This window comes from Chanodichthys erythropterus, chromosome 8 (genome assembly GCF_024489055.1).
Source record: "Chanodichthys erythropterus isolate Z2021 chromosome 8, ASM2448905v1, whole genome shotgun sequence".
NCBI lineage: Eukaryota > Metazoa > Chordata > Actinopteri > Cypriniformes > Xenocyprididae > Chanodichthys > Chanodichthys erythropterus.
The window spans coordinates 25496096-25523272 of record NC_090228.1 but is presented as its reverse complement, the minus strand read 5'-3'; the positions used below and the strand labels follow the sequence as shown (position 1 = coordinate 25523272).

At 38.9% G+C, this 27177-nt stretch overlaps 1 protein-coding gene across 1 annotated transcript in view; it reads right to left on the bottom strand.

The window, feature by feature from the left end:
* Positions 1-2282: 2282 nt before the first annotated feature.
* LOC137024639 (potassium voltage-gated channel subfamily A member 5) overlaps positions 2283-27177 on the bottom strand; it is a 43040-nt gene continuing 18145 nt past the window's right edge. Inside the window, exon 2 of the mRNA XM_067392415.1 lies at positions 2283-2810. The gene's annotated coding sequence lies outside the window, so the exon portion shown is untranslated. The remainder of the gene's footprint in view (positions 2811-27177) is intronic.

The following is a 27177-nucleotide window of genomic DNA, read 5'->3' as shown; positions in this document are numbered from 1 at the left end:
TAACTAATCATGTAAAAATCTAGCATAAAGAGCATCTAAGTTGTATCTTGTTCCACACAAACTAAAAAAAAGAGGGTTAGGGTTATATTAATAGCAAAAACTGTGCTCACAAAGTTAAACTCTGCATCTATAAGGAGCTGCTTAATGTACTATGATAATCTGTTATCTCTCTAAGTCTTTTTTTGTACTTTTTTATGTTATCCATTCAATTAAAGACCTTCTTTCCATGATATTAGCAAAACCTTTATTTTTGTTTTTACTTTATTTCACGTATTTGATATTCCGAATATATCTACATTTCAACAAATGAGAATATTTGTGAACATACAGTGACACAATAAAGGAAAGCGAAACAATCTAGTTATGTAGACAATAGCTTTACACCAATTTGGCTGCTTTGCTAAGGGTTTCTGGGGAAAATGATTCAGATCTATACAATTCTCACAACGCTCTATTCAGTGACAGGATGAAAAATGAGCAAACTCGTCAACAATTCATATAAACAACATGCTCATTAGGACAATGACAGATTTGACATTTTATTGAGATATTTACCCCTCATAACAGAACAGAATAAGCAACACTTGACCAAGACATGTGACTGAAGTAACAAATAAATAAAGCACTGTTTATATAGACATGATTGTATGATTTTGTAAAACAATACATTGATTCAGATAAATTAGATCAATTTTCTCCAAACATTTTGTGCCATTTCATCCAACAATAAATATTTCCCTACTGTAGCCAGAGTACAAAAATACCTTTCTTTCTTTCAATCAACCAATCAATCAACCAATCATTCATAAATAAATACATAAATAAATATCATGATTTAGTGTGTCACATTTTCATGTTGGTGGTTTAATAGTGTGAATATTGTAAAAATGTGTCATAACATGGACATCAGAAGAAGAGAAGGAGAAGAGAAGAAGAAGAAGAAGAAGAAGAAGAAGAAGAAGAAGAAAAAACTTCATCCAAGATGATGTACTGGATCCTTATGTAGCCACATCCTGGCCAAACAGTCTAAAGACAGCAGCTTAAATGAAACAAATGTTCTCTACTGCAAGTAATCAAGCATTTAGAAATAATCCATAATGTATTTCAAAGCCTCAGTATACTTTCTCTTAAATAGACATCAATGTGGATATGGAGGAAATAGCAGTATACTTTACTGTTACATATCAAGGAATGCATCTGGGGTCTTGTGACACAGATGTTAAAAGATTTCGATGAACTTATATTCTCATCATGGGTATCAGTATTAGTAGGTAAAGCAACATGTTTTATTATAAATCTACAGTATATATCAGTTTCATACTTTTGAGATTGTTATGCAAAAGTCCTACCTGTGGGGATATAAAATGCACTTTATAGCATGACTGAAGCAGCATTTTCAAGTCAATTTAAGTCACTGACAATATTAAAAAAAAATGTACAAAAGGTAACACAGCTGACAGTAAGGGTCACATGACAGTTGACAATCTGAACATTATTTAATCTGTAGCTTAAAGATATATTTTGTTCCGCAACACTGAATGAATGACAATAAAATATATAGTGATCTATACCTATAATTAATATACTGAGTAACATAGTTGACGTTTTTTTGCTGTAACTTCAGCATTAGGCAAGCTTGCATGACTTTATTTATTTTACAGTTGAAACATATAATTCAACTTAATTCATATATTCTCTAAACATTCTATTACTATTATTATTATAATCGAGAAGTAATGAAAATCAGAGCTCCCTCGTCAATTTGTCATCAACATGTCTGTCACTGAAGGTAATGATGTGAAGCACAAATGGTTTTGGGAGAAAAGGTTGCATACTTGTGGTATATGTATATGTAAGGGTTTTCTATTAGACTTAACATTTGTTAACAACAGCAAAGTGAAATATTTTGATTTGCTAGTGTAGTACAATATAAAACACTATGTTCTTGTTTCTTCATTTAGACCCAGATAAATAAAATAAAATGAAATTCAGATATTTCATCATGTGCATTTTGAAACCCAAACACAAAAAGCACACATTAAGAAAATCAATAAAAGCTTGTCAATTTGAAACATAATCATAATAAGCAAAATCACCATAATTTTTTTACCAAATAAACATCGGATCCAAATATCTTCTCCACATTTGCAAAAAAAAAAAAAAAATGAAGAAGATAATCCAAAATAAAGTAAATGAATTATATAACTTTGCTAATTATGCTTTTTAGATTATTCTTATTAATAAATCACTCAAATATACAGCAAATCAAATTATAGGGCACACATATGTAAGGGTGACACAAATTCAGCAAATGCCATTCTAAACATGATCACTGTTGTTGATGAGAGGTACTATGGCTTTTCCCCTGTTTAAGAAGAGGCATTTTCTTTGCCTAACACTATTTTATCTAAAGGTGTTCAGAAGTGTCTCCTCTGTTGGAGAATATTATTATTTTAGAAAAATATACATCAGGAAAAAGCTTTACAAAAATAAACCAATAACCACCATAGTAATCCAAAATCTACTTAGAAATGAACTTCACTCTAAAATAGACTAATATTGCACATAGGATTTCCTCTAATATGATTTATGTTCTACACAGATTTGTTGGACTCCATGGCTTTACATGTCACCTGTTCAGTTCAAAAAAGTGTCTGTCAGGAGTAGAGTATCAGTAATCATATGTTGGTCCCATAAATGTCCAGAAAACGATTGATTCACAGGGTTTGATCGAAGGCACAGGTTTTCTGCAGAGGTGTTTAGAGAGTCTGAAGAATCTGTTGTCATGATTATGGCTCCTCTTCTGGAATCTGTGACAGAGAAATAAAAAGAAAAACACATTTCTTTAATTATTATTATGTTAATTCTTAAAATATGCAACTTTAAAATAGATTCCAATAATAAATGTTTGTTAGCACAGGTTAAAATCTCATACTTTAATAGTAATTATAGCTCCTAACTTAATAAAACAGGCTGTGTGAAATGATTATTTCCGGAGAGCCCCGGAGCTTGAGTGTGTGTGCTGATGGCATGATAAGTAAACTACTAATGCAGAATTTTAGGATTTTTTTTTTTTATTGTAAATGAAAACGTCTCAGGTTACGCATGTAACCAGGGTTCCCTGAGAAGGGGAACAAGACATTGCGAGACGATTGGTCATTTTTGAAAAAAAATACAACATTCTACTTACAAAACGAACGTGGCGCCAGTTTCGTTTTTTTTTTTTTTCATAAGTAGAACAGGGAAGGCGTAGGACATACAGCATAAGCGTTTTGGAGAATACGGAAAGCGGAAGCACGTGCAAGGCATTCATTTTTTTTATAAAGCATATACAGTTGTATTTTTTTTTTCGAAAATGACAGATCATTTCGCTAGATAAGACCCTTATTTCTCGTCTGGTATCATTTAAAGCCCTTTGAAGCTGCACTGAAACTGTAATTTTGACCTTCAAATGTCTGGAGGCCATTGAAGTCCACTATAAGGAGAATAATCCTGGAATGTTTTCATCAAAAACCTTAATTTTTTTTTGACTGACGAAAGAAAGACATGAACATCTTGGATGACATGGAGGTGAGTAAATTATCAGGAAATTTTTATTTAAAACTGGACTAATCCTTTAAGCCCACTGTATGAAATGCTTGAATAGACATGTCCATATTTGTGTATTACCATCTGAACAGGGTAAGTTTTAGGTAAAAACTAAACATAACGTTAAAATAATGCAATTTAATGCCCATGCATCTTCCCCCACTGGTGAGTGTTGTGTTTATGGTTAGGAGATAGAATATAGTTTGTACAGTATAAAAATAATTATGTCTCTGGAAAGTCCCCATAAAACATGAAAACCCAACGTGTGTAAGAATACATGCATACCTTTTTAAACACATTTTGATATTTAATATAACACCATCAATGAAGCTTGTATTTGCTCATGTTTAAAGATGTAGCCTATATACATCTTTTAAATAAAACCTTCCAAATATTTAATATTAATCACAGGTATGCAGTATCTGAACATGTAGACATATAGATTGTTTCGTAGGCAGAGTTTCATATACATGATCTGTAAAATACATTGAATAAATAAATACAATTATTCATTGAAGAATGAAAAGGGACCAAGATTTGACCAAGATATCTAATGATGAAATAATAATTATAATAATAAATAATAATAATAATAATAATAAACTTAAGATAAATTGTCTGAAAATAAGTCTTTTCATCTCATGCAATTTTCAATTTAAAAATATGATTATATTTTTTAACAGTACAAAAATACTCAAAAAAGACTCAAACCTACAAAAATATAGCATTCCTCTGACCCACTGTTTAACAGTCTCTTACTGGCTAGCTGATTTTCTGTCAGTGCAGATCAGTGCAGGTTTGCGACGGATAAGTGCAGTGACCGCGACTGCAATTAAAGCACTTAGTCATTGGTGTGACAGGAATCCCACCCGAGCAGCACACACTGATGCTGACCCCGTATTAGAGAGTGTGGCATACACCCGCTCTTGGAATCTTCCTCAAAGTTAATCCGGTGGGCTGGTCGGGTGGGCAGCGGTGCCAGATGGTGGCTGCAGTTATGAATGATGCCTTGGTCTTAAGTATTAAGTTGGATCAGTGTAATCCTGTGCAGCATATGCAGAAGGCCTGCAGGCCCGATCCATCGAGGACACGCATGCATACCCCAGTCACTCATTGATACACTTCTGATCTGCAGCTTCTGCTGTCTGCCTCATGTTCTTATACATGGCCATACTACAATAGGTTCATTTTAAGCATCTTCGGTTGGTCAAGCCACACAATTAGAACCGTACATAGGTTTATGATCTGACAAACCCCAATAGACCAATAAGCAACTCCCTAGCAACCACTTCCAACACCCTCAACCACATAACAATGCACTAACAACCTATTTAAAAATAACATTTAGCAATCACACAGAAACACAATGATGAGTAGTCAGAACACGTTAGCAACTGCAATGCCCTGGCAACCATGCATAGTACTTTAGCACTGCAGTGAATGTGACTTTTGCACAGGAAAAACACCACTCATCAACTACTATCCAATCATCCTCAGAAACCAGACCATCCAAGTAACTTTATAAATACCATGAATATTCATAATCATTGATGTAACAAATACGTACTGATAACATTGTTTCCCATTCAGTCGGTCACGTTCGACGTACGTCGGACAGACCGACGAATAGGAATCTCGCTAGAGAGGCCAATCTACTTCGAGTGTAACTAAAACGAGCCAATGCACATTGGCATGCAATCATATGCATCAGCTGCTCGCCTCGCAGCGCGGGTATATAATGAGCAGCAGGTGCGTTGCATCTTCAGCTTTTCGCTTCGGAGCCGAACGGTGTTTGTTCCTGTTCTCTGCAAGCGAGTGTCTGCTAGAAGACGAGTCAAGCTTTTTGGTTGAACTTCTCTTTTTTTCCGAGTGCGGGCGAACAGCACAGCAGCGGGGTCGAAGTCCTCTCTTTTTCTGTTTTTGTTTAGTTTGCCGTTTTTGCGCAAATAGCTGTTTGACAGCGTCAGAAGGCTGTTCTCACGGCCGGTACGGTGCGCTTTTGAGCGCTGAAAAGCCGTTTTTACGGCTGGTAAGAGTGAGCGCCTTCAAAGAGAGAGAAAGCACATGACAGGCTGCACACAATCCCTGTCTGTGTTGCGGTGGCCGTTCCCCTGCGTGCTTCAGCACTTCTAAAAGAGTAAAGTCCCTGAAAGAGCTTACACAAGTAGATTCGCGTCTTTTTAAAGACGACATCCTACTTGTGTTTCTGGATACGATCGTTCCTGTCCTCACTGACGGCCACGATCACCGTTTCGCATGTCTGGGCGCGTGCTGAAATGATGTTCGTGGGTGTTCATGTTTTCATATGAGAACATGATCACGTCGACACGCCGGTCGTGACTCTTCTTTCTCCGGGAAGCTTGAGTCCCCTCTGTTGTTGGCCAGCTGCCGCTTGTGTGTAAAAGCACAGCCACGGGTCTGCCCGACACTCTGGGAGACCGTGGAGATCAGCGAGAGCAAACCTCTCGCTCCTCTGCGTGTCGTGTGCCGTCGAGCTGCCGGGCTGCAGCGCGGGTTGTCACGGCAACCCAGCGCTCGCTAGGCGCTCTAGATGCGCGGTTCCCTTGCGTAATCTCCATTGTAGCGCCCTCTCTGGTGCACCAGAAGAGGTCTACTTTGCTGATATTGCTTGGGTGACATGAGGTTGAGGGGTTCCTTCGGGGAACCAACCCCCTAGGGCCCCTCCCTCTCTAGCGCATTGCAAGCTGTGCAGTTTCTGGATTGGATTGCTGGTCCTTTTCATAGGGGAACCTAGCATTTCATTTAGAGCTCCAGCTGAGGGACAGACGTCGATTGCAGCATCGGAGAGAGTGCTGTTATGCTCTGGAAATGAGGGTGACGCTGCCCACTGTAATGGTGTGTGCTTATGCTGACTCAGATTCAGAGTTTACAGCCATGCTTTCCTGGGTCTTCCAGATGTGCATGGAAAACTTGGCAGTATGGGGGTATATTGGTGCCATAAATATGGAATGCCAAAGGTGCCAATCTGCATAAGTTTTTCCTCTCTCACTACCCTCTTGGATGGGGTGGCTGTACACAGACCACACCCACCCTGCATGTGAGGCCAAGGCACTCTTTTTGCATGAGGGTAGTTCTGTGCTGGGGTTGAGCTGCGCTTGTTGACTAACCGTGATCAAAGTCACGGTGCAGGCCCTCAGCCAGACGATGTCCACCTCCGTGGTCCAGAAGTGCCCCCTGGCTTACCTTGTGAGGTGTGAGAGGTTGTCAAGCTAAATGCTTTCTCAATCCTCCTATCTTACGAGGTGGCCTTTCGGTGACACTGTCGAGGACTGAGCCCAGCAGTTCTCCTCAGTTAGTAGCGGATCGGGGAGCTTCCCATGACAAACCATTGAGTTCCTCTTGGGCCGCCCCTCAGTCTGCTCGACGCCAAGGGTGTCGTCCCCTGCAAGAAACTCCGGCCCAGCAGGCTCTGCTGTATCCATTGCGGGGAGATGACGCCTCCCGTCTCTGCAGCTGTTTAACTGGTTGGTGAGAATCACCCCTGAGACGGGCGACCCAGAGATGGGTGGGGCTGCTCTTCCACCCCTGGAGGAGGGCCAGGTGGTAAATCCTTTATTGGGTTTGTTTCTGTTCCGCCACTGACCCAAGAGGCAGCGGTACCCAAATTTTAAAGAGCAGTTCCTCCATTTCCAGGTCTGAAGAGGGTTTGGAGAGCAGTGGGAGGAGAAAAACCTCACCACTCTCATCCCCCTCTTCTGTCGCCAGCGGACAGCAGCGAGCAGCGGGCAGCCAAAGCCTCGACTGCTCCCTCTGTCCATCCGTGGAGCCAGGTAAGTGTTGCCTAGCACACTGTGACGCCGCTTCGGGCCGCCTCACAAAGAGAGCCCCCCGAGCCGCGTCCCTGTGTTCCACCTCGCTGCCCTGCTGCGGGTACACCGGTGGTCCCTTTGGTCCTGCTTGTACGGTCTCTGCGAGCCGGGTTAGCGCTCCCCAGTCCGTCTCGCTGGCTCCTTCGGACCATCAGGGTCGGCTTTGCGATTCAGTTCGCCCGGCTTCCCCCCCCAAGGTCAGGGACGTCCTCTTCACTACAGTGAAAGATGCCGATGCCCCTGTCCTGCATGTGGAGATCGCAGTCCTACTGGCGAAGGACGCGATAGAGCCGGTCCCTCCAGCCGATTTGAGGTCGGGGTTCTACAGCCCCTACTTCATTGTACCCAAGAAAAGCGGCGGGTTACGACCGATCTTGGACCTGCGAGTTTTGAATCGGAGCCTCCACAAGCTACCATTCAAAATGCTCACGCAGAAACGCATTTTCGAGTGCATCCGTCCCCGAGATTGGTTTGCAGCGATTGACCTGAAGGACGCGTACTTCCATGTTTCAATTCTTCCGCGACACAGGCCATTCCTGAGATTCGCGTTCGAAGGTCGAGCATATCAGTACAGAGTCCTACCCTTCGGGCTGGCCCTGTCTCCCCGCGTCTTCACGAAAGTCGTGGAGGGAGCCCTTGTTCCCATGAGAGAACAGGGTGTTCGCATTCTCAACTATCTTGACGACTGGCTCATTCTAGCACAGTCCCGGGATCAGTTGTGCAAACACAGGGATTTGGTGCTCAGAAACCTCAGCCAGTTGGGGCTTCAGATCAACTGGGAAAAGAGCAAACTCGCCCCGGTGCAGAGGATCTCTTTTCTCGGTATGGAGTTGGATTCGGTCGAGCAGATAGCACGCCTCACAGAGGAACGTGCTCGGTCAGTGTTGGACTGCCTGAATACATTCAATGGCAGGACAGCGGTCCCACTGAAGTTCTTTCAGAGGCTCCTGGGGCATATGGCGGCTGCTGCGGCTGTAACACCGCTCGGTCTGCTTCATATGAGACCGCTTCAGCACTGGCTTCACGGCCGAGTCCCGAGATGGGCGTGGCAGCGCGGCACATTCCGGGTGCCAATCACTCAGGAGTGCCGCCGAACCTTCAGTCCGTGGTCGAACCCCTTGTTTCTTCGGGCAGGAGTGCCCCTAGAACAGGTGTCCTGGCATGCTGTGGTGTTCACAGATGCTTCTGCCACCGGCTGGGGTGCCATGTAATACGGGCATGCAGTCTCAGGGGTTTGGACGGGACCCCATCTGCATTGGCACATCAATTGCCTCGAGTTGCTGGCAGTACGCCTTGCTCTGAGCCGCCTCAAAGGCCTGCTTCAGGGCAAGCATGTACTGGTCCGTACGGACAACACTGCGACCGTTGCGTACATCAACCGTCAAGGTGGTCTACGCTCCCGTCGCATGTCGCAACTCGCCCGCCATCTCCTCCTGTGGAGTCGGAAGCATCTGAGGTCGCTTCACGCCATTCATGTCTCCGGTGTGCCCAACCGTGTGGCCGATGAGCTATCACGAGCTGCGCTGCCAGGAGAGTGGCGACTCCACCCCCAGGTGGTTCAGCTGATCTGGAGAGAATTACCAAAGTTATTAAAGGGATAGTTCACCCAAAAATGAAAATTCTGTCATCATTTACTCACCCTCATGTTGTTCCAAACCCATAAGACGTTTGTTCATCTTCAGAATACAAATTAAGATATTTAAATGAAATCTGAGCGATTTCTGTCTCTTCATTGACAGCTATGCAACTATTTTGATGCTTCAAAAAGTTCATAAAAAGATTATAAAATTAACCCATATGAATTAACGGTATAGTCCAAATTTTCTGAAGAGACACAATGACTTTATGGTATTCACATATAAACATTGACAAACGAACATAAACAGAAGCTCAACTGAACCTGCTTGATGCATGAGAACAAACCTCTTGAGGAAGCTCAAACGTGCTGCATAACACACAAGAATGAACCTCATTGGTTCTTGAATGTCAAGCGAACATGCAAACTGATGTGTGATTTGATTAATGTTTATATGTGAATAAAAGCCTAAATTAAATCTGTTCACACCCACATGACAGTACAAGAGAGTGGGAGGAGTCAATTTACAGAGACAAGGAGGGAGGGGAACCAAGCCTAGGAAGTCTCCGGAGACCAAGCAGATACCAAGGGAGGGATGGGAGGGTTGAGCCTGGAATTCTGGAGTCCTGTCAGAGAGCCAGGGCGGTGCCGAAGGTAAGATCCAGGATGGCTCCAGTGGGTCTGGAGTCCCGGCTGAGGGCCAGAGTGAAGCCGGGGGATGGACAGACCAGGGAGTTCTGGCATATCTGGGGCCCTATCTTGCACCCAGCGCAATTGACTTTGTACACCGACGCATGTGTCATTCCTATTTTGCACCCGCGCAAAGCGCGCTTTTCCCTCCACAGAAGCACGTCGCTAAACTAGTGAATGAACTTGCGCTCCCTGGGCGGTTCAGCGCAAAAAAGGAGGCGTGTTCCGGCGCAAACAATCCCTGGTGCTATTTTGCTGTTCCATTAAACAACTGCGCCACTGACCAGAAAAAACCTAGTCTAAAGTCAATGGCGCAATATTTTTTTGTTAGAGCGCGTTGGTAGAAACTGCACCTCTGGGCTCACAGTGCGCGTTGACTTTGCTTATTACACACAGGGATGCGCATCACACAAACATGCCAAACATTAAAAACAAAAGGATTACAGTGTAAAAGAATATTATTGTGTAGGCTACATAAATATAAAAATGTAATGATGAATAGTAATTGCATGTATTAGAATTAGGCTACCTATTTTCAGTTCAGCCTGCTATTACAAATAATCATGAATGAAATTGGCTAATTAATTGGACAATCGTGCCAATACACACACACATATATATTAACCGACTCATCGCGCTGAGCTATTTGAAAGCCTGCATCCAACGCAGACGACTGAAAGATTGACTGGCCACTTAACAGGCAATTTCAGCTTTTCCGCCAACAAATTCCGTCATGTAAATATCAATCCGCCATGGCGCGAGCGCATCTCGCTCTTAAAGGGAAGGGGAGATGACACTCTGATTGGTTTATTTCACGTTACGCCCAAACCACACCTATGAATAATGAAGCTACTTCAGACCAACCCATTTTAGATTTGCGCCGGGCGCAAGAGCCATTTATCCCGCCGGGAAAAAAGCAACAGCGCCGAGACCCGCCCACAAAGTTACTTGCGCTTCGCGCTTTGACACTTGCGTTTCAGATCGTTAAAATAGGGCCCCTGGAGACCCAGCTGATGGTCAAGGAAATGCAGGGACCTTGGGAGAAGCCAGCAGGGGAGGCAGCAAGGGCGGAGCCGGCAGGACAGCAAGCTTGAGTGCTGCTTCCATGGCAGTGAGAGCAAGTGCTCTGTGATGACTTCTATGCTTGTTTGTTTGTTTGTTTTATTTATAAAGCACAATTAAAACAACACCAGGTTGACCAATGTGCTGTACAATAATAATTAGAAAGGGGAGACCAACAGCACAAGGAGAAATAAATAAGCAAAATAAAACAAACATCATAGGCAAAAAAAGATACCCACTTAGTTCACTCAAGGCGTTGAGCCAAATGCCAACTCCAATAAATACAATTTCAGGTTTCTTTTAAAAGAACCTAATGTAGGTAAAAGTCTAAGATACAGAGGCAAGCTATTCCAGCTTATATTATTGTGCCTGTGATAAGCTGAGCAGGTGGCTTCGGGTCCTCTAGGACCACTGGACTTGAGACATCGGCAGAAACCCCCCAGACAGCAACATAGTGTGGACCAGATCAGGCCCACATCTGGTACATGTGGATTACATGCGGAACAGATGTGGGCCGGATCTGTGCCGACACTATGTTGCTGTCAGGGCCTCCTTCTCCTCTGCTTAGTGCGACGTGAAGACAAGCATCGCTGGGGAGACTGCAAGAGACTCTGCCTCCATAGGGAGTGTTGCAGCGATCAAGGGTTCCTCAGGGAAAACTGAAGTGGACAGGAACCAAGCCAGAGTTGCTGCAGCAGGTTCATCTGCCTCTGAAGGGGTGGCAGATGAGGCAGATACTTTCTTCCTCCTTCTCCATTTACGGGTCATTGAAGGACTGGGGCTTCCACTGACTAAAGGTGGAATGGGAAAACAGTCAGTGTAAGGGAACTCCGTGACAAGTGGGGACTCCAGTTCCCCACAATGGTAGATGTGATTAAGTCCCAAAACATCAGGTGCTCCAGCCCTCCACAGGGCTGAGGGGCTCTCTAAGGCAGTTGTTGAAAATCTCCTTTAAATGAGCATTGTTGCTATAGTCCACCTCATCAACTGCAGACAGGAAGTCACAGGCAAAGTCTCTTACATCAGTCTCCCTCTGGCGGAGGGAGAGTTGCTCAATGTGGTGGACCATGTGCTGTTTAGCAGAGCCCCAGGTGGGGGAGACGGGAAAAGGAAGAACTGTCTGCTGAGTCCTCTTGTAGGCCAGTTCATTCTGTCAGGGTTGGAAGAAGGGATGAGGGGAGGACTCAAGATGCAGAAACAATGGGCTTTTTATTTAATAATAATTAAACAAAAGCAAACAAAACAATCCCTTAGGGGAAAACAATGGGAGCAGGACTGGGCAGGCAAGGCCGGGCAAGGATTCACAGGGCTAGACACAATGGGTAAATATGAAACACTGAACTGGCACAGGACTGAAAACACAAGGAGAATACATAGGGAGCAAACAAAGCAGGTAACAAGGGAGGAAAGGTGGGGCAAACTAACCAATAATCAGAAAACAAGAAGGCTGGGCTAGACAATAGACAGGAGAGAAAATGGCACAACGAAATAATCACGAAAGCCATGTTCTCACACCAAACAAGACAAAAAACAAGAGCACATGGCCAATGAACATGAAATAAACATGAACCGCATGCTACACCAAACACAACACACACGCAGACAGAAGAGCGTACGGCCTGAGAGAACTTTGAAACCACATGCTAACACAACAGGACAGAGTGCACAGAGAATGAGTGAATGCTCATCCCATGCGCTCACAACAGAAGACAAACACACGTAGCACAACTGTCCGAATCCCAACATAGAACCAAAACCAAACTGGTGCAAGAAATCCGCACACCACGCTCCGCACACAAAATAAGTCATGTAGAAAGAAAACAGCGCACGGCCCGAGCGAACTCAGAACTGCACGCACACCATGACAAGACAATTGGAGTGTCAGAGCTATGTCACCAAACCAAGAATAAACAGACCAATGTGACAGAACCATGACAGAAAAGTTGCGCTGTTTTTGCGCTCTTTTGTTTTAAAATATGGGTGGCACTTCCGGTCTTGGGAACTGCCACTAAAAATAATTATTTTACGCTGTTACAATATGAAATTGACAACAGATAATGTGGTCTTGTGGTCTGCTCTCCGGTTTAATGAACAATATCCAATGAACTGGAATACACTAAGAATCTCACCTTTTTTTTACACTTTCAGAAACAAATGTGCAAAAATGATACCTTTAGGGGTACATCAGCTAGTTACTGGGGTAGTACTCTTAAATGGACAACTTTACATTTACATTTATTCATTTTGCAGACACTTTTATCCAAATTTTATACCTTATCTACTCCTAAAAGGTGAAGTTTAGTACCTTACAAGTACCCTTAAGGTATTACTATTAACTTGTAAATAAGGTACAAAGATGTCCCTTTATAAAAGGTACTGCCCCAGTGACAAGCTGTTGTACCCCTACACTCTCAAGAAAAATAATTCTAAACAGTACCTGATTTGGGTTCTTCAGCTTGTAACAATAGCAGAACCTTTTTGGTGCTAAACAACAAAAATCCATAAAGAACCATGCTTTAAAAGTGCTATAGAACTTATATATTTTATGGTGTTATAAAGAACCTTTTTTTTTTTTTTTTTTTTTTTTTTTAAATAGTTTATTTTCATTAATATTAATTATATGTTAATATTATTCTTGTTACCCCTCAATCTGCCTAGTTTTATAATACCTTGTAAGCCTCTATTAGGGTATTACACAAAAAATCAAATAAAAAAGCAAGTTGTGTCAATTAGGTACTTTTATTGACATGGGAAAATTGTAGCAAAAACCACAGTGCTAAAACAACAGTTATTATTATATTATTAATAAATGGTAATTGACATTGATCATGAAAAAATACATAAATAAATAAATAAAAAATGTAATGAACGCAAAGTTCCAGTATCTTCTCATGCCTTTACAATCCTCTATGATATCTTCATATTTTTCATTATGTGTGTATTCTGATGTAATTGAGTGGTAGTTTTTCTCTGCAGATAATGAGGTTGTGAGGTGTTACACCATCTGTCTGGGTAGAAATACACAAATGAGTTTAGAGTTGCAGTGTGTGACTTCCATTTGTTAAGTAAAAGCAATTAATTTTATGAAGACTGAAAGTAACAATTGCGAATGGACAGTATGTGAGCCCTCCACAATCTTAAAAGGAAAAGTGTAAAAAGTCATGGGATATTTTTAATGTTTTTGTGACTGGGCATATTTATGCATAAACCCAAGTAATAATTAAAAACTCCAATAATATGAATCATGAATTCAATTTCTCTGTCACTTACTTGCTTAGTGGAAAAGAGGAGAGAAGCATTATCAATTCAACAAAGCTGGTCACACTTACGTGTTCTGTTAAAAAAAATGAAAAGAGAAAACTGATTGAGTGATGATTGATTGAGCAAACCAGTTGCAATTTAATAGTTAACATTTATAGACATTTGAAGAAGGATATACCTGTTGAGAGTGTAGACATCTGTGTAGTAGTTGGTTGTGCTCCAGAAAATCAACAATTAGGTGGATATAAAAGGATTTTATGACAGATTTAGACTAAACACTAAACTCTAACTAAAACAATGAACCATTTAAAAAAAAAGATTCTTTAGGACAATATGGTTCTAAATAGATGTTATTACACTGCAAGTTTGGAAACAACCCTTGCAAAGTGTGGTTTTGGACAATATCAGCATAAATCCTTATTTTTTGGTGCAATACAAAGTAATTTGACATTATCATTGAAGACCAGCAATAATAATTTTCATTTTATTACATAATAATGGCAATATATACATGTCAAAGTCAGATATGCCCCTTTGCCAGCTGTGATGCCTGGTTACTGGTTTAAACTTGGCCAAGGTTTGTAAAAGATTTTTGGGTCAGCACACTTTAATAGCTTCAACAATTGATTGCCAATTATGTTTAGAATACAATGAACCAATTAGAACCCAGTTTAGGTCAGATAGCTGCTAATGGTGGATATTTTGATGAATCGAAAATTTAAGTTTATTCTATGTATAAACTGTTATATAATAAAATATGTTTTCGTAGTTTGTGTTGTCCCTTATCAGTGCAAAATTACCACAAATTAAAAAGGTTTCATGCCAATATTGTCCAAAACCCCACTTTTCTAGGGCGTTTACAAACTTTTGGAGGGCAGTGTATGTATAAAGAACCCTAAAAAAACATCTTTTTTAGAGTGTAAAGATACAATTTTTGCACATTTTCTGTCTACACACATACTCTCTCATGTCTCGTTCCTGGTTTGTTTTCACACAGGCACTTTAGTACTGTAATGTATTTCTCCTTTATTCACTTGCTCTCAGGTCACTGAGTCTGAAGAAAACAATGTTGTCATCTCATTCATCTCCAAAGAAAGAGAAATCCCTCACTTTTGGATGAGGACAGCTGTTCCAGCAGCCAGAGGGGACAAAGGAGAGTGCTTTTGAGTCAGTCTACAATAGGTGTTGTAAAATGTGATTGAAGATTTTTTTTCCTGTAAAAAAAAAAGTATCTTTTCTACCTGGTCAATTGCCACATTATCTGCATCAAAAACACTTGAAAAAAATGACACTGTCATGACCTTGGTTACAACAGGGGGAAAAAAAGTCTCAAACCATAGACATAAGACTGTTAATATGGTCAGTCTCGATTTTAAGTGCCTCTCAAGTTAACTGTAAACAATCCCAGATTTTAATTTAAATGGGTCAAAAAGATCCACATCAAACAGGTAAAAAATATACATAGTTCTCTCTCTCTCATGAGACTCTTGTGGTCAAATTCTGCTTCACTGGGTATTCTAGTTAGTTTACACTGCTTCAGTGGATACATGCACATAAATATTCTGACAGCACAGAAGCCACATGTCCACTAAAGCCTACAGCATCCACTGAGCTCCTGGCACTTTCCATCAATAGGGTACAAAACAAGGCCTGAAACTCCTACAAAATTAGGATTTTTTTTTTCTTTTTCATTTTCAACAAATGGTCAGCTAATAAAGTGCCTATGGCCCAAGATGCTGGGATAGGTTCCGGAATCCCTGCAACCTAATAGGACAAGCGGATTAGAAAATGGATGGATGGGTTAGCTAAAGGAGACGTTTAACCTTTAGCAGACCAAAGTAAATATTGTATGAGCTGTTTCTATTCATTTTATATAAGCAGAAATGTACAGTATCAGTTTTTGCAGCCCTATTACAGCCATCTGGAACATCTAAACTCATTTTATTTGTGTATTGTGTTTTATTTGATATTATTTTCTAGCAAAAATACAATGTAAACTTCAAAATTAAATAATAATTTATTTTTTATATAGTGTCATTCAGGCACTCTATAGTAAGGAAGAGGATTAGGGCCAAGCAATAATAAAAAAATAAAACCATCTCGAGATTAAAGTTGTTAAATTTCAAGAAAAAACTCGTTAAATTTTGAGAAAAAAGTCGAAATAAAATGTTGTGAATAAAGTCATTAAATTACGAGAAAAAAGTTGTTAAACTACGAGAACAAATTCGTTAAATTATGATAAAAATGTCATTAAATTTCAAGAAAAAACTTGAGATAAAATGTTGAGAATAAAGTCATTAAATTTCGAAAAAAAAAAGTCGTTCGATTACGAGAACAAATTCGGTAAATGAGAAAAAAGTCATTAAATTATGAGAAAAAAGTCGTTAAATTACGAGAACATTGTTCTCATAATTTAACGAGTTTTTTCTCGTAATTTAACAAATTTATTCTCAACATTTTATTTCAACTTTTTTTTCGAAATTTAACAACTTTAATCTCGAGATGTTTTTTTTTATTTTTTATTATTATTATTGCTTGGCCCTAATCCTCTTCCATAATAACCTGACCCATGGGAAGCATGTAAATTAAAAAGAGAAGTGGACTGAGAACCGAACCTTGAGGCACACCTAGAAACGGAAAACAAATAGACACACTTATAAAACATATACCAGTATACATAACAGATAGCTTTAATTAAGCTCACTCAGTAGGAGTTAGTTTGTGACTTAATGTTGATTTTTTGTTGTTAATATAAATGTGTTCTTTAAATGAAAGACAACTTTTTGTTTGATTTTTTTTTTCTTACCATAACTTTTCTTATAATAACAGGGTTAAAAAATTTGAGCTTGATGAATGCAGCAACATTAAATGTGTGTAAATATTGAAAACGTTGAATGAGATTATTTATATTAATTGTAAAATTACATATATGTAATGTTGTTTTTCGCCCCTTGTCTCACACTGACCACCTAATATTGCATATTGCACATAAAAAAGGGAAAAGCTGGCTAAAATCACAACTTCCAATCTGATTGGTTGGCATTATGAGTCGGGATATTTTAAAAACTTAAAAACTTTAGATTTTTTTTAGCCTATATGTTATGACAATTAACTTTTTAATTAGAGACAATATGACAAATTACAACCTTATATCAGGTCTATACATTTGCTACTCATACTGATAATAATAAGGTGATGAAAATATGATTGTAGGCAACCAATTTATTTATAATTTGTAGTAGTAATTGATTAATATCCATAAACATTGTACATTGTCTATCAAAGTTTTGCTTAATGCCACTAGGTGGCACCATACAACTGTTCAAATCTTTCTGAACAAGTTATATCTCAATCTGCTTTAACTTTAAAACAAACAAACAAAAAAACACTCTACGACATGTTTGCAAACTGAAGTATGCTGTCCATGAGAGACAATGACAAAACAACAAATAACTGTAGAATCCTCTCATTTATGTATTTAACTTTGTTATTCTAGTGGACACAAATCTGCTTTTGAGAAGGCTGTGGAAAAAAAACAACACTCGATATGAATATGACTCAGAGTGCTCTGGCTCTGCCAAGCCTGTCAACTATTGCCGCCTACATGTGCCTATGGAGGGCAGATGAGCTGTGTAATCTATATTAAGATTGAAATGGCAGTGTCCACATGGACTTATTTTCCTAGGACTCTGCAGCATTAATGTAACCTCCATTTAATGATGCAAAGCAGATTAAAGTCAGCTTTATGGGAAATCTCCAATGGAATGGTGGGAATTCACCTCTAAGGGATGCGTGACTGATAGTTATCGACGTGACTTTAGGAAACACATTTGCACATGATCTACACTACATGGCCTAAAGTATGTGGATGCCCCCTTCTAAATAACTCATTTGATATTTAAATGTGCAATATGTACGATTTTTGCCGTAAAATATCCAAAAACCACTAGGCCAGTGTTATATTTTTTGTTCACTTGAGTACTTACAACATCCCAAATGTTTGCAACTATTTGTAAATCGTGAGAAAATTGCAATTTTAACCAAGACGTGTGAGGAGTCGCCTGTCAATTGCGTCATACCTGCGTTACCCTCGGTTTCCGGTTTTATTTTGTAGAAACCATGGAAAACCCAAAGATGCTTTAATATATTAAATGTTTTAATAGACAAGGGAACAACTGTTTTGATATATTTATAGACATAAAACTAATTGTTGTTATATAGCTCAACACATTTAGTCTTAATGTTTAAATCTAATTTTCTTGATTTTTTGCGAGTACCATGCTTTACCATGCCTTAGAGAAAAACACTATTTTGTCAAGTAGCTAACATAGCATAATCAGATGCAGCTTTATTTTTAGTAACAGTAATACAGAATTTTCTACATCATATGTTTTAAAATTAATTGCATGCCATTTATCAACACAAAGCCATCCAATATTTAATATGATATTCTAAAATCAATCTATTTACTGCAGTGTGTAACAGTGTCTCACAGCAGCTGTCGAGTGAACGCACAGAGTAATGTTAAAAACATTTTCAACACACTCAAATGTATCTAATATGATAAACAGAGCTGCGTTACCTCATACTCATGACTGGAAAAGGTGACTGTGGCATAATAAAAGTTCAGCTGCTCGTGAGGCGTGTGTTGCGCAATCACTCCAGCGGCCTCGTTCAGCTCCCACAACACTCGTCTTGCTCTGCTTCATACTACAGTAACGTTAATAATCGGATCCATGATTTCTTCCCGAGTCCTATCCCTATTCTTTTGCACCAGCTGTGAAGTTAAGACCACATGTCCCAAGATTCCGCACTCAAACTTGCCGTCATCAAGCTACACCTTTGTTATGAATAGGCCTCTAGTGACCTCTAGCGGACAGAAAATATTACATATTGCACCTTTAAGTAATTTCTGTTGATTAAACTAAATGCACCAGATTGTGTACTTCCAATTTTGCTGACTCTTTTGTGAAAGAGCTTGAATGGCTTGCATAATGCCTAGACTTCTTGAACATCTTTGGAATTAAGTGAAAAGCCAAGGAATCATAGAATGTGTTTGTCATGTTTTTCCTGTGCTGAATAATGTTCTAGGGATCATAATGCTATGTATGTCAAATATGGAAAAGAGATATGAGTCCATGCTGAGCTGAGGCTGACCAAAGCTTGATCTCATGCAGGTCTGTAGACATTCTATTGTTGCAGAGAATTTGTTTTAATACTGAGCTAGTATATCCTAAATACTGTATCCTAACCCGGTCACTGTGATTTTATGTTCCTGAATCAGCATCTTTGTTGATCCTGGAACAACATCAATCCACCAATCAGATTTGAGGGACAAGTTTACCGTTTCTGTCAAGATTAGGCTTACAACCAGGGTTAGGTGCTTCTACATCAATGTTATTCATCTATCTTAACCCTCTGATGTTAGGGATAATTTATGGGTAGGATTAGGTTTAGGGCCAGGAATAGGGTTAAGATAAAATTTTCAGACTGGAATGAAAAATCTAAATTATTCCAAACGTTTGACCGATTTGTGTGTGTGTGACATTAATGTGAGATATGTACTGCACACGGATGATGATGTGCATTATTGTGGATAATCTCTGCCTGAAAGGGTAACATGACACGTGTGCTCTCTGTTAAGGGGAAACAACACTCCGTCAAACAGTAGCCCAACTTGGAGGTTTGGTGTGTGAATGTGAGGCACGTGATATAAATAAGCCACGTTTGTGTTTGAGATTTTGTATGTGGTTGCATGTGTTTGGTACATGAAGTCAGAAGGGCTGGTTCAAGTGTTTTGTGTGATTGCTGTGCTGTATGTGGGTGGACTTAAGCGGAGTGGGCTTGTGTCATATCACAGCATGGCATTATTCATACTAGACACTTACTCAACCACAGTGTTTTGAGTGTAAGAACATAATGAAATGTTCCAAAACAATAAAAATATTCCATTAATGGGTATTATTGGGTACTGTAAGGGTGCATTCACACTTGTAGTTCAGTTTGTTTGGCTTGGACCAAAGAAGGAAAAAAAAATGTAGTCCTGGTCTGATTAGCGTTCAGATTGGCAATTTTATTACCAAAAGATACCAAACCTAAAGTTTGACGTATTGCCTATTTTGAGACGGAACTTACAAAACAAGCCAAAACAGTGCTGTGCGTTGAGATAAATGCGCTTGTTGTTTGTGCGTAACCTGCATATGATGGTATTTTGGCCAGCTGGGAACTTGTGAAGAGCTTATAAAATGTGTAAAAGTGAAAACAACGGCGGGAATCCATCCGTCACACACAAATGATCTGGAAACGCGCACATGATGCCTGTGATAGGCAAACCCGCGACGAGAGAAAACTGATATGCATTAGGATTCTGTACTTTTTAGGGTCTCATCTTCCTGTTTTTGGTTCATTTAAATGTCTTTGGTGCGTGTTGAGTTCATATATCATTTGAACCGCACCAGAGTTCGTTTGGAAGCGGACCGAGACCCAACTTTTCAGCGGTCTCGGTCCACTTGTTTGGTGCGCACCATGGTTCAGATGGCAGCGTTCACACAGGCTCAAATGAACCGCACTAACAGAGCACTAATCAAACCAAATATGACAAGTGTGAACGCACCCTAAATCTCATTAAACTTTTCAAAAACGTTATAACATGCAAAAATGACAAATATTGTCTGTTCAGTCTATTCATTTGACAGAAGAGAGATGATATAAGTAAAAAAATCATAATGGTCCATCTATTCTCCAAACACTTGTCTTATATGCAGGGTCAGGGGGATCCTATCCCAGCATCAAAGTTCATAACTCCAAAATAATGCATGAAAGAAATGGGAATTTGTGGTAAAGATGTACATAATTGTTTGTGCATAATTCACAATTTGAACTTTTCTTATTCATTTGAATGTTTGTAGTGTAGTATACTCTCAGCTCAGCTCTGACAGGATTGTATTCTCTCTCAGCCATTATGACTACTACATAATGTCTAAATCAGAGCCAGAGGATTTGAGATTGAAGTAGGTACACATAAGTACTGGCCTTTATGCTCTTTATGTTCAGTTTAATTCTGCATTTATTACAGCTGCACAAATCCTTCTGCTTACCCCAAGAGGAACACAATCAGCAAAACATAACATCTAATACATTTTCCAGGAAATATTAGAGGCATTTTTTTAGAATAGCAGGGCCTGAATTTTGTTTAAGAAAACACTCGAGTGCTCAACTCGAATACTCCCCAAGAAGGCCATTTTGCCATAATTTTGTGTGTATTTGACAGTTTAAGAGCACTAAAGGCTGATTTATACTTCTGTGTTGAGTGTACGCCGTAGCTATGGCGTAGGCTGTTTGTACCACGCGTAGCCTACGACGTAGCCTGATGTGCACCTTTTCAAAAATGTAACTACGCAGACCGCAAGCGCTCTGATTGGTCTGCTAGAACCCCTCCCTCAGGTCAAAAAAACTGGCGCGGAGCACTCGGAGAAGAGCGAGCACTTTCAACTTCCATATGAATGAAAAATCACTCTGTTTCAGGGGACACATACAGTCAAACTGCAACAAAAGTCGTTACCTATTTGCCGCTTCTAGTTGTAAGCTTCTCGACAACATACATGATGAGCTGCTTCTTCTTTGGCTTTTGCCTTGATCCTCAACAGGACCGCGGACACTGCCTCCTAGTGGTCTGCACGCACGTCGACACGGACAACGACGCAGAAGTATAAATGAAAACAGATGCATAGCCTACGGCACAGAGGCTCTGGCGTAGGTCTGATGCAGAAGTATAAATCAGCCTTAAGCCCATAAAAAGGACCTCAATTTGACACTCGCATGCTGTTTGAGAGGTGGTGTTATGTGTGCGTGTCTTGGCTGAGAGCGTGTCACGTCACTGTGGTGATGTGAAGCCATTTGCGCATTTTGAGAGTATAGCTGAACCACTCACACTGTTTTTGAAATTATGCCTCACAGAAAGTTTTCTAATTTCTGGTTTGCTGATAAAATGTCAATTTACTTACAGGCTATAGTGCATAAATGTTTGGAGGAACATTTATGCGCCATACCCGCAATCTCGCACCGAAATTCAGCCCTGTAGACTTTTCAAAAAGGTTATAACATGCACACATTTGGGCACTTGGGCAGATAAGTAACACCTTAGCAACAACCTAGCAACACCTTAAAGGGTTAGTTCACCCAAAAATGAAAATAATGTCATTTATTACTCACCCTCATGCCGTTCCACACCTGTAAGACCTTCGTTAATCTTCGGAACGCAAATTACGATATTTTTGTTGAAATCCGATGGCTCCATGAGGCCTGCATAGCCAGCAATGACATTTCCTCTCTCAAGATCCATTAAAAACATATTTAAATCAGTCCATGTGAGTACGGTGGTTCAATATTAATATTATAAAGCGATATGAATATTTTTGGTGCACCAAAAAAACTAAATAACGACTTATGTAGTGATGGCCGATTTCAAAACACTGCTTCATTAAGCTTCGGAGAGTTATGAATCTTTTATGTTGAATCATGATTCGGATCGCATGTCAAACCACCAAACTGCTGAAATCATGTGACTTTGGCGCTCTGAACCACTGATTCAACACAAAAGACTCATAACGCTCCAAAGCTTCCTGAAGCAGTGTTTTGAAATCGCCCATCACTATATAATCATTATTTTGTTTTTTTGGAGCACAAAAAATATTCTCGTCGCTTTATGATATTTATATTGCACCACTGTACTCACATGAACATTAATGGATCTTGAGAGAGGAAATGTCATTGCTGGTTATGCAGGCCTCACTGAGCCATCGGATTTCAACAAAAATATCTCAATTTGTTTTCCGAAGATGAACGAAGGTCTTATGGGTGTGGAACGACATGAGGGTGAGTAATAAATGACAGTATTTTCATTTTTGGGTGAACTAACCCTTTGAATACATCAGGATATTCCTGTATACACAGTTGTTGTGAATATGGCATATCATGTCATATATGACATGTTGTAAATATGTTCATTGTCTACACATGCACATTTCCTATGTTATTTCCAGGGAAATTAAAGATGATGTCAGTGGTTACACAGTAAGTACAGTATTCCCTTCAAAAATGCCCACAGACACTGCCATGAAATGGAAACTGTAGAGCAATTGTTAATAATAATAATAATAATAGTTATTTTTAATAATTAAATTAAAAATCTTTAAAATATTTTAATAATTCTTTTCCCAAAAATCTTGATGTAACTCTAGAAATCCCTCCGTTTGCCTGAGTTGCCATTTCTAAATACCGAGCCTACAGTTAAGCATCTGTTAACACTCAAAATTCCTTGTGAACTGAGCATGTGCATGTACAGTATCTCCTTTGAGTGGATTTTCTAAGGCTTACATGCAACAATTTTTCGATGAAAACAGGCTTATTCTAGTCGGGAGAATCAGAAATTGGGCACTTATAATATTGTCTTACGGCGTTTGCTTGTCTCAAATCTAATAAGAAGCTGGTAACTTAAAAAAAAACCACTGGGAAATAGTTAAAACACTGTTTACATTTGGTATTAAGATGAATTTTGGTCAGTCAGATCACAATTGGATGATCTTATCTTGGGATCCGATCGACCAAAACAGATCTTAATTCCAGGAGTAAACAGAGCCCTAATTACAGTAATAATTATTGATATTATAATGAATAATAATCAATAATTTCTGATAAAACAAGTAACCCAAATAGCTGTAAAAGTAATCTCTTGAGAATTAAACTGACCTTAATAGGAATTTGTTTTCCTCATCCCCTCACTGCCTCTGGGAATCATTATGCCTTCATTTAACCTGATAGAGACTCGCTTCACTAGTCTTTCTCCTTTTATATGCTGCTTCCACTTATATAACCAGTACATCATGTATATGATATAAAAATAAAAGTTTTTTTTTTTTTTTTAATAGTGGGTAGAATGCACTATAAATCCTCATATTTGATGCTGAACATCAGCGTCATGTTAAGTGATCTATATCAGCGTATCAGATTCCTTGATCAAACACACTAATTTGTTTCTGTAAGCAGCTGAGCTCAGTTTCCCTGAATAATTCAAGTGTGTCTGCGGCTCACGAGGTACTTGTGTTGTTATGTCAAGGATGGATTATGATCCTGCAAGGCCCCGGGGCACCAGACGCCTGGATGCCAAAAAATTGCATGCACCTTGGAAGGAAAGGATATATGATACATGAGCTTGTGATACAGTGCATGTGTTTTCAAACGTGTGACTCTTTAATGCCTTCAAAGACTGACTATATATATATATATATATATATATATATATTTATATATATATATATATATATATATATATATATATATATTTATATATATTTATTTATATGAACAAACAGCATCCAAAGTGTGAAGGAACATTTCATTATTTGAATGTACAAAACAAATTAGATTGTTTAATAGACAAATTAAATAGAACAAATTTCTGCTGAACACTATCCAAGCGAGACATTTCATTCATGAACATACTGAATGAACTGGGACATCATCTTGAATAAAAAGAGAAAGGGATCAGAAGAATCATGAATGTGTAAAAGATGACTGATGAATATACATTAAAGGTGCCCTAAAACTTCTTTTTAAAAGATGTAATATAAGTCTAAGGTGTCCCCTGAATGTGTCTGTGAAGTTTCAGCTCAAAATACCCCATAGATTTTTTTTAATTCATTTTTTTAACTGCCTATTTTGGGGCATCATTAACTATGCACCGATATGTAGGTTGCGGCCCCTTTAATTCTCGTGCTCCCCCTCCCCCGGAGCTTGCGCTTGCCTTGAACAGCATAAACACAGTTCACACAGCTAATATAACCCTCAAAATGGATCTTTACAAAGTGTTCGTCATGCATGCTGCTTGCATACATCGGATCATGTGAGTATAGTATTTATTTGGATGTTTACATTTGATTCTGAACGAGTTTGAGGCTTTGCTCTGTGGCTAAAGCTAACATTACACACTGTTGGGGAGATTTATAAAGAATTAAGTTGTGTTTATGAATTATACAGACTGCAAGTGTTTAAAAAATTAAAATAATGACGGCTCTTGTCTCCGTGAATACAGTAAGAAACGATGGTAACTTTAACCACATTTAACAGTACATTAGCAACATGCTAACGAAACATTTAGAAAGACAATTCACAAATATCACTAAAAATATCATAATATCATGGATCATGTCAGTTATTATTGCTCCATCTGCCATTTTTCGCTGTTGTTCTTGCTTGCTTACCTAGTCTGATGATTCAGCTGTGCACATCCAGACGTTCTGCCCTTATCTATGATCATGGTTTGATCATGGGCTGGCATATGCAAATATTGGGGGCGTACACCCCGACTGTTACGTAACAGTCGATGTTATGTTGAGATTCGCCTGTTCTTCGGAGGTCTTTTAAACAAATGAGATTTATATAAGAAGGAGGAAACAATGGAGTTTGAAACTCAGTGTATGTCTTTTCCATGTACTGAACTCTTGTTATTCAACTATGCCAATATAAATTCAATATTTAATTCTAGGGCACCTTTAAGAACTTTCATATTAAATTCCTGCTTTATTTAGGCCATAATTTGTGTCCTTTTACTATGTCCTTTGTTGTTGTGAAGTCTCTTGAGATTTGTAGACACAAATTTTAATGAATAATAATTTCTGCTTGGTCGACTTAGGCTGTGTTCCACTTCAAATATTCATGCCTGTGCCTCACGAGCTTCCCTTTGTCTCGTGGAATCAGATGTATATCATTGTTTACATTGAGGGAGTGCATATAGACAAAGGACTATATAGAGACTTTTCATCTTGCTTTACCAACCGAGACAATGGAAAAACACAAAGACAAAAAACAAGTTTAAACACTGATATGGCATACACGAATGCATAGACCACTCTCATACACTGATTAAACGCTGAACTGACTTGAGCTGAATTGTAGAGCTGTTTTACAGTAGAATTTGAATTTGTATCATACTTTATAAAGTTTGCATCACTGATTGTTATTTTCCTGTTTATTCCTGTGAAGCTGCTTTGAAACAATCTGTATTGTATAAAACACTGTATGGGTCAATGACGTGACGGGTGATTTTTTTTTTGTCCAGAGGCCTTAATAATAATAAAAAACAAAGATAAGACATCCAAAGTATTTAAGGTTGTACAACTAGATCTCTTTTATTAAATCCAAAAGGTTTTAATTATATTTTGCTACATATAAACGTATTTTAAAGATTTTGAAGTGTCAAAAGGTCATTCGGTTTAACTGTCTAAAGGCCAATACAGCCATTTCATATGTGATTAAAATATCTAAATGTATCATATTATAATAAATGTATATATTTTTTTATTCTGGCATGACTTTATAACATAATATATATATATATATATATATATATATATACGATTTTAAAATTATGTGTAGAAGTTGTTGCTTTGTTATGAGGAAAAAATGTCCAGAACAATCATCAGACATCAGAACATCAATCAGACACCTGCAAAGGATCACAAGATCATGAAGCAAAGTAACTAACTCTCTTTTAACTATTTGAAAAATTCATGTTTTCATTTGCTCATACACGTCCTGAAACATCATGTCATTCGCTACAACCGCTAAAAACATGGAAAATGTTGTAATATTTTAAAAACTTGTACTAAATATCAATTTTTTGATTGTCCTTTTGCTAGCTAGCTAACAAGCTAATTAGCATTGTTTGAAAATATCGTCATTCGGTATAACCAAAAGTGTCATTTGGTAAAACCGAAATTTTGGTTAAACAGAATGACTTTTTTTGGTGAAAAATTTTGTTCATCTTGTAAAAAATGACAAAAGCAGCGTTAATTGATTATAAAAACCACATAATCTCATTGTTAACTCTTAATAAAACTTCAAAATTAATAATTATATCGCCATTGTGTTTTTTTTACACTTTTAAAAACCTTATTCGTCAACGACCCATATAAAAATTGGTGACTTGACAAAGTAAAAAGATTTGATATGGAGAAAATCCTGAGTAATGATGTACAAGTTGCTCCTTTTTTGTTGGACAGGAAAGAGAATTAATTATTGTGTAGCTACTCACTGAAACTCACTTGTATCAATGTAATTTACATAAAACTTAGAGATGATCATGCTGAACCACGTTGATAGATGGGAGTGCAG